The 9,420-nt window shown below is 42.0% G+C and overlaps 1 long non-coding RNA gene across 1 annotated transcript; it reads left to right on the top strand.

Annotated features, from left to right (window-relative positions):
• The first annotated feature begins 4,986 nt into the window (after positions 1-4,986).
• LOC123333705 lies at positions 4,987-8,785 on the top strand. The gene is made up of 2 exons (XR_006551176.2): positions 4,987-5,881; positions 8,051-8,785. It is a non-coding gene; the product is annotated as an uncharacterized LOC123333705 (long non-coding RNA).
• Positions 8,786-9,420: the final 635 nt, after the last annotated feature.

The following is a 9,420-nucleotide window of genomic DNA, read 5'->3' as shown; positions in this document are numbered from 1 at the left end:
TTGAGGCAGGTCCAATTTCCCTGTTATTCCCCTACCTTCTGCATGTTTAAATAGCTAATTAGCATCAAATTAGGAGTTATTCTTGGTGGCTCAGATGAAAGAATCTGCTTGCAATGCAGGAGACCCAGGTTCGATTCCTGGGTTGGGAAGATCTCCTGAAGGGAATGGCAACCCACTCCAGTATTCTTGCCTGGAGAATCCTGTGGACAGAGGTGCCTGGTGGGCTACAGTCCATAGGGTTGCAGAGTCGGACACGACTGAGTGACTTTCACATAAGCATCAAATTACTTTTTGAGGTGCAAATTTACCAGCAATGTTAGACTTTTTATTTTTTAAATGATTTTATTTATTTTTGGCTGTGTAGGGCCTTCATTGCTGTGTGGGCTTTTCTCTAGCTAAGGTGAGCAGGGGCTACTCTCTAGTTGTGGTGCCCAGGCTTCTGGTTTCGGTGGCTTTGCTTGTTGCTGGGCACGGGCTCTGGGGTGCGGCAGGCTTCAGTGGTTGCAGCACGTGGGCTTCAGTGGTTGCGGCTCTAGAGCACAGGCTCAGTAGTTTCGGCTCTTGGGCTTAGCTGCTCCGAGGCATGTGGGATCATCCCTGACCAGAAATGAAACTCACATTTCCTGCATTGTAAGCGGATGCTTTACCACTGAGCCACCAGGGAAGTCCTCAGGCATATTTTAGATTCTAGTTTTCCACACATGTGTCTGGTGGGAGAGGCCAGGATCAAGAGGCCTGGGAGCTGAGAGTCCTCAGCCACAGTTCTAGGTCTGACATCAAAATCTCTGGGGTCTTTGGTGAGCACCGTGACTTTCTGGGACTGTATCCTTCCCTTAATCATGTCCTACTCTTTGCGGCCACATGGACTATAACCCACCAGGCTCCTCTGTCCACAGGATTTCCCAGGCAAGAATACTGGAGACTGTTGCTACTTCCTTCTCCATATTAGGCTTTTTATAATCTACTAAGGCCGCTCATCTAAAGAGATTGTTTCCTATTTTGTTCTGAAATTTTAAAACACTTCAGAAAACAATACAATATACAAAATGTAAAAACTTTTGTAATATATTTTTATAACTGCATATATAAGACTATATTGCTGTGTTTGTTGTTTCTTTTTAGTGTTTCGATTCAAATGATGAGGTGGCAAAGAACAATTCTAGGGAGGAATTGTTGTACATAATCCCACAACACTAAGGTAAAATATTTTCATTTTTGTGTCTTATCCTTTAGTCCTTGTTCATATGATCTGTAAGTATTTTTCTTGGTACTGTTGAAAGCATTGTACGTATGCCATTTTGCTTCTCATAATTTTTAATTAAAAACCACATATTGTCAGAATAATAGTCTACCTAAAACAAAAAGAGTAGGAAGTCAAGAAGATGGCAACAAAACACGGAATGCTGAGAACTGGTGAGGGTACTGGTAGAAGAAAAAACAAGAAAGATAGAGAAAGTTGATACTTATGAATTTTTAGTTTTAAAATAATATTTGGTGTATACATGATAATATAAAAATATATATGTAAGCCATAAAGCATAAAAATACAATGGTAATACCACTGAAGTTAGATCTTGATTACATATTCATATTTTGTATCTATATTCTCCATTCTGATTCCATCCTACTGCCTACCTCACAAAGACAATTGCTCTCCTGAATTTTGTGTTAAATATTTCTTGTTTCTCTCCCTCTATCAGAAGTGGAGGTACTGAGTCACATAGCTTCAGGCATATAACTTAAAATTGTAAAGCTAAACCCATGTAGAATCCAAGGCAGAATATAACTTCAAAATCTAAATAAAAAATCAAAGTCTATATAAAATACTATAAACAAAAATAAAATACTAACAAAAAGGCATTAGAATAAATAAATGTAAACTATAAAATAAAACCAAAACTAAGCATATTTGTTTGAACAGCAGAAGGGAGTGAACTTAACTGTTGAAAGAAAAAAGCTCTTAGAATGGATTTAAAAACACACATTTAGCAATATGTTGTCTAAAAGAGACACAGCTAATTCCCTTCTCTAGGGAATCTTCCTGACCCAGGGATCAAACCTGGATCTCCTGCATTGCAGGCAGGTTTTTTACCATCTGAGCCACCAGTAAAACCCAAGTTAAATAAGCAGGGTGACAATATATAGCTTTGTCATACTCCTTTCCCAATTTTGAACTAGTCAATTGTTCCATGTAAGGTTCTAACTGTTGCTTCTTGACCTGCATACAGATTTCTCAGGAGACAGGTAAAGTGATCTGGTACTCCCATCTCTTTAAGAATTTTCCACAGTTTGTTGTGATCCACACAGTTGAAGGCTTTAGGCTTTAGTGTACTCACTGAAGCAGAAGTAGTTGTTTTTCTGGAATTCCCTCACTTTCTCTATGATCCCAAGAATGTTGGCAAATTGATCTTTGGTTTCTCTGCGCTTCCTAAATTCAGCTTGTACCTCTGGAAGATCTTGATTCATGTACTGCTGAAGCCTAGTTTGAAGGATTTTGAGCATAATCTTACTATTGTCAACTACAAATTGGCACTTACCAAGAGCATTGCCAATGACTGAACAACAAAGGCATTTGCCATCTGCCTTTATGGCTTCCCTGGTGGCTCAGAGGTTAAAGCGTCTGCCTCCAATGCAGGAGACCTGGGTTCCATCCCTGGATTGGGAAGATCCCCTGGAGAAGGAAATGGCAACCCACTCCAATGTTCTTGCCTGGAGAATCCCATGGATGGAGAAGCCTGGTAGGCTACAGTCCATGGGGTTGCAAAGAGTCGGACATGACTGTGCTCTAGGGAATCTGGTGGGACAGGTCTTTAGATAGTTGGATGCTTCAGGAACAGATTTTATGATCTCCTCATATCTAAAGAAGCACTAAATCCCTTCATTGTAACATCAGATCCTCATGATTAACAAAAAAGCCTTTTGTAAAATGAGTGCTTCATGGTATTGAACTCCCCCTTCACCAAAACATTATATATTGACTTTCCTCCACTGCAGCTTTGGAGCAGTCTCTCAGAGCTATCTGAGATGCTGCCTCCCGGGCTGCAGTCCTCATTTTGCCCCAAATAAAACTTAACTCACAACTCTCAAATTGTACATCTTTTTTTAGTCGATGCTAGCATACGAAATGAGTGCAATTGTGCGGTAGTTTTTAACATTCTTTGGCATTGCCTTTCTTTGGAATTGGAATTAAAACTGACCATCTCCAGTCCTGTGGCCATTACTGAGTTTTCCAAATTTACTGACAAATTGAGTGCAGTACTTTATCAGCATCATCTTTTAGGATTTTAAATAGCTCTGTGCTGTGCTTAGTCACTCAGTTGTGTCTGATGCTTTGCGACCCTGTGGATTGTAGCCGGCCAGGCTCCTGTGTCCGTGGGGTTCTCCAGGCCAGCATACTGAAGTGGGTTGCCATGCCCTCCTCCAGGGGATCTTCCCAAACCAGGGATTAAACCCAGGTTTCCTGCATTGCAGATGGATTCTTTACCATCTGAGCCACCAGGGAAGCCCTTTTCAGAGGATGCCAAATTGAGTCTTGGAGACAGAGTTTTGGGTGAAGAAAGAATAGCTTTATTGCTTTACCAGGTGAAGGGGGACACAGTGGGCTCCTTCCCTTGAAAACTGTGTGTCCCAACATGGGAAGATTTGGTGAGGAGTTTTTAGAGCAATGATTGAAGGATGGGGTTGCTGACAAGATAGAGTGTGTGCAGGACCTGCACTCCTTGAATTGGGCTTCAGGTGGTCTAATCTTTATGAGCTCCTCTGGTTCCTCTCATAGCTCAGTTGGTAAAGAATCTGCCTGCAATGCATGAGACCTGGGTTCAATTCCTGGGTTGGGAAGATCCCCTGGAGGAAGAACTGGCAACCCACTCCAGTATTCTTGCCTAGAGAATCCCCATGGACAGAGGAGGCTGGCAGGCTACAACCCACGGGGTCACAAGAGTCAGACATTGACTTAGCGACTAAACCACCACCACCACCGGTTCCTCTAATCTGGAATGAAGAATACTAACACCTTTCATTTGTTGGTTTTTTTTTTTTTTTAAAGTTTTGTAAAGTGTTCAAAGATATTGTTATTAATATGTGTATCCCTTGAGGCAGAACCAGGATCCTGCCTAAGGCTGCACTGTTGTTTCCTGACTGCTCCTTCCTTCTTTTCCTCATGTCCCCTCCCTTCCCTGATTAGCAACTGTTCAAATCTGTCCCTTGGCATTCAGGGACGGTCATGGAAACTGGAGTCAGGAGTCTTGCTCTGTTTTAAGACTAACAAATGTAAGTAAAATAGAAAAATGCAGAAATTAATGAATTAAAAAACAGACAAGTCCAAAGATTTTAGAAGTAATCCTAAGAGCAAAATGGAGCAACCATAAAAGTTAAAGGTAGTTAGAGTTTAAAAACAAACAAACAAACAAATGTGCTGCCTTTGGTGTGGTCTCTTGACCAGGTCACTTCCCTGCCACCTTCTCCTGATAGGAGGAACTGGAGAAACTACTATGTCTCAAACTTAGATTAGCCAATGAACGAAAGACCATTGTAGTGAAATCTTTTTAGTTCCACAGATTATGAAGCCAAACCAAAGTAGCCTGTAGCCTGGTAGAATTACAGTGCTATCGACTTAATGTGTATGTCGCCCAGAGAACAGCCTCTTATGTTCTTTTCTTTTTTTTTTTTTGTACTTTGGGTAATTCTGTTAGGTAGGTAGAATAGGGAAAAGGAGTCCAAAATGGCGGTGGCTAAAAGACAAGAAAGGTCCGAGGACCAGAGTGAAGACTTCAGGCAGAACAAACAGAACAAACAGCACTCCTGGCTAAGCCCAATTTGCATAGGGCAGGCCCAGGTGGAGGAAAAAACATATAAAAGGAGGAGCCAAAGCGCTTTCTCTCGGATTCTCTCCTGCGTGCATGCGCTCTTTTCTCTCTCTCTCTCTCTCTCTCTCTCACTCTCCTGCTATCTTCTAAATAAAATGGAGCTGTAACACTGATTTGCCTTAGAGCTGTAACACAGTTTGTCCAAGACCCGAGAGCTGTGATGCACCAAGGGCTTTAATGTCCGTTGCTCCAAATCTTTGTTGTGAGGAGACAAAGAACCAAGGAACATACACTCGCGTGACAATTCCAAACCTCCAATGACTGTGCAAAATTAGTAAATCATATTTGATCTGCAAACCAGAAATAATCATTTGAGGATGGATAGCGTATTCCTGGGTAATACATGTTTTCTTATCTTAAAGTGTTAGATCTACTTTTGTTTAACTTACCGGTGGCTAGAATTGTTGCTTTCATCTTTAGAAAATCATTGAATGAAAAGTAAACCTAGATTTGGGGCTTTGAACTGATGCTAATGGGATAAGACTCCAGAAAGTTGGCAGGAAGTGACTGTATTTTGTAAAAGATAAATCACTGGACCAGAGGATAGGCCATAAGAGGCAGGATTTTACTCTGGTCCCTCAAACTCCCACCTCTTTTTGTGCCACAGTATCTAGTCTTCTTGTCTTGAGTGAAGCTGGAGCTAGAGAATATGATGGGACATTACTCCCATGATTAGGTTACGAGTCAGTTGACTGAGTTACTAAAAAAAGGAGATTATCTTTGCTGGGCCTGACCTAACCAGGGGAATCCTTAAAAGGCATGGTGCTAGGCATCTCCTGAAGTCAGAGAGTCATAGTAGAAAACATTCTCTTGCTGACTTTGAAGAGACAAGTTGCTATGAGTCCCGCAACCACAATGAATTGAACTGTATCAATAATCTGAATGAACTTGGAAAGGACCCCGAGGTCCAGATAAGAACACAGCCTGACCAACACTGAGACACAAGATTGCAGCCTTGTGACGTCTGAGCTGAGAAGTTGGTGGGGATAGCACCAGGATTTCTGACCTATGGAGCGGTGAGATGATCAGTGAGAGCTGTTTTAAGCTCCTGTTTGTGTTAATTTGCTATGCAATAGTAGAAAACGAAATCCACAGCCTTCTGGTGGAAGAATCATGGGAAATGGCAGGGGCTTTGTTTGCTTCCTTTTAAAACAGTAAACATAGTCTTAGTTTTTTGCATCCTTGTCTGTATTCTGTTCCTCTTTCCCCTATTCTCTCCCTTCCTTTCTCTCCCTTTCTTCTACCGCCTCTTCCTCCCTCTATAAATCTTCCTTTGAAGTTTCTCTCCCTAGTAAGACTTGATCTCTCCTTCTGTCATAATGTGTTCCTGTATTATAGCCATGTGCATTTATAATCAGTGGAGTTGAAAGGGTCATAAAGATGTCATAAAGGACTCCACCATTAGTTGGCCCCGGTGGACTTGAGCAATTTACATAACTCATTTGCAAATGAGAAAATGTCTGAAGGTGCGTACTTGCACAAACGTTCAACAATTCTATGAACTGGCCACTTCGGTGTGCAAAATTGGAGATAATGGTGTCACTGTTTCTGGGGTGCTTTGAAGGGTGACAGGAATGGCTAGAGTCAATAATTTATCTTGAACAGCTGCCTCCCCTGGAAAGGCTCGTGATGTTCCTAAATCACCAGAGCCTCATTTGAGAGCCTCACGTATGCTTTAAGAATTGGGCTTTCATCCCAGGCAGGCTCTGATTTATCTTTCCTGTAATATCGCTTCAATTTCCTTACCAACAATATAGAAGAGATCTAAAGGAACAGATGCCAAAAAAAAAAAAAAAAAAAAGGCAAGAATTTTCAGTCTTAGAGTGATCCTCCCTTCTAATGATCTACTTTCAGGAGGTTAGAATTAGCCTCTATAAATTCGACTGATATGTAATCAGCATTTCTCTTCTAAGTGAGTGAGTGGGTACTAGTCATTCAGTCATGTCTGACTCTTTGTGACCCCATGGACTATAACCTGCCAGGCTCCTCTGTCCACAGAATTCTCCAGCAAAAATACTGGAGTGGGTTGCCATTTACTTCCTCCTACTCTTCTAAGTACTGGGGATTAAAAGATGAATAAATCAGACCTTGAAGTAGCTCACATTCTTGTTGGTCAGGGTTTATGTATGACCATATGGCCATGAACAACTGTAAGCAAATAATATCACAAAATCATAATAGGAATATAATCAACATCAATATATAATATATATATATATATATATAATATAGGACATCAGTATATCATAATCAACATCAATATATAATATAGGAGTTCAGAAGAGACAGATTTTAAGGTTGAGAATTATGGTGTTCTTAAATCCCTCCCCCTGGTGGCTCAGTGGTAAAGAACCTGCCTGCCAATGCAGGAAACACAGATTTGATGCCTTGTTCTGGATGATCCCCTGAAGAAGGAAATGGCAACTCACTCCAGTATTTTTGCCTGGCAAATCCCATGGACAGAGGGGCCTGCTGGGTTACAGCCCATGGGGTTGCAAAAGAGTTGGACATGACCTAGCGACTGAACAACAACAATGAATAATATTTTTATGTGGATATAAGATATTTTCTAAGATAGAAAAACAATTTAGAGAGAAGAGTGGTGCTGTTTTACAATTTTGCAAATCCCTTTAATGTCTGGTTTAATGGAAGACCACAGGATTCTGCTTTGGCATTCTGTCTGTTGTTCTGCATTTAGTGTTTTGGTTGAAGTAAGAGAAGAAGGTTCAACCTCATGCAGATGTGCACTAGTTGGAAAAGGGAGGAATATCCGAATAGCCTTCTCACATAATTATGAATACATACTATAGTCGGAGAAGGCAATGGCACCCCACTCCAGTACTCTTGCCTGGAAAATCCCATGGACGGAGGACCCTGGTGGGCCGCAGTCCATGGGGTCGCTAAGAGTCGGACACGACTGAGTGACTTCAATTTCCCTTTTCACTTTCATGCATTGGAGAAGGAAATGGCAACCCACTCCAGTATTCTTGCCTGGAGAATCCCAGGGATGGGGGAGCCTGGTGGGCTGCCGTCTATGGGGTCGCACAGAGTCAGACACGACTGAAGTGACTTAGCAGCAGCATACTATAGTCTCTTTAAAACATACTGTACACTCATGGGAGAAAGAAAGTGAAAAAGGTACAGCACATCTTAGTATCATGATGAATGTGGTTTTGACCTTGCAGCCTCCCTGAAAGGGTCTCAAGAATTCTCTGGGATCCCTGGACCCGCCTTGAGAAGTGCTGTGCTCAAGAAAGGAGTAAGCAACCAGCCAGAGAATCACTGTTCTTGTCTCCATGGAGAGGCTCCGGGTGATACTGGTGGTCTCTGAAGATACAAGGATGAAGTCCAGAAAATACCGTTTAGGTAGCAACTTTTCTGTTCCCCTTATCTCTTCTCTGTCTTCCATCTTGAACAGTGGAAGCATCGGAAATACAGGTAATCGATGTGGAGGAGGAAGGATAGCAAAAGGAGAAAGAGAATTATCCAACCAGATCTCCTCTCCCCCATGGCAGCCTTCCTGCTTGCAGCAGTCCTGAGGTGGGGAAAGACAGCCTGGGTTTAAGACTGATCCTTTTAATCCAGCATTTTTCAGAGGATCTTTTGCTGCCACAATGATTAGATAAGAAAATGGGACTGCCTGAATTTTCATTTGGGGTGAAGAAAAGGACCTCCATAGAATAAATGCAGTGAAAAGTGAAAGAGTTAATCTCTCAGTCGTGTTCGACTCTTTGTGACCCCATGGACTGTAGCCCACAGGCTCCTCTGTTTATGGGATTCTCTAGGCAAGAATATTGGAAGTGGGTTCCATACCTTCCTCCAGGGGATCTTTTTGACCCACATCTTCTTCATTGGCAGGTGGATTCTTTACCACTGTAACTGGGAAACCCTGAATAAATGTAAGTGGGTAGAAAAGAAAATAAATTTGCCTGATCAGCGTTTGGTTAAATACTTTTTAAACAAACAAATCATTGCACAAGGAATGCGTAATGTCTATGAAAGAAAATCACAGGTATTTTCAGTTCAGTTCAGTTCAGTCGCTCAGTCGTGTCTGACTCTTTGCGACCCCATGGACTGCAGCACGCAGTGCTTCCCTGTCCATCACCAACTCCCTGAGTTTACTCAAACTCATGTCCATAGAGTCAGTGATGCCATTCAACCATCTCATCCTCTGTCGTCCCCTTCTCTTCCCGCCTTCAATCTTTCCCAGTAGGATCTTTTCTAATAGGTCAGTTCTTCGAATCGGGTGGCCAAAGTACTGGAGTTTCAGCTTCAACATCAGTCCTTACAATGAATATTCAGGACCGATTTCCTATAGGATGGACTGGTTGGATCTCCTTGCAGTCCAAGGGACTTTAGAGGTACATTTTATTTACAGGTATTTTAGAGGTAAATAAAATGTCCCAGTTTGGTCTCGGGAAGAGGATCTTGATGGGAGACCAAATTGAAAATATGGAATTGGAGTCAGATTGGACAGGGGTTTGGCTGCCACTTGGAGCCACTTGTGCTCAACTTGCTGGGCAGGTAGGAGAGACTGGAGCCCTAGAGCTCTTTG

The sequence above is a fragment of the Bubalus bubalis genome, chromosome 5 (genome assembly GCF_019923935.1).
Source record: "Bubalus bubalis isolate 160015118507 breed Murrah chromosome 5, NDDB_SH_1, whole genome shotgun sequence".
In the NCBI taxonomy this organism is placed as follows: domain Eukaryota; kingdom Metazoa; phylum Chordata; class Mammalia; order Artiodactyla; family Bovidae; genus Bubalus; species Bubalus bubalis.
The sequence above is the reverse complement of the archived record's forward strand: the minus strand, read 5'-3'. Positions and strand labels throughout refer to the sequence as shown.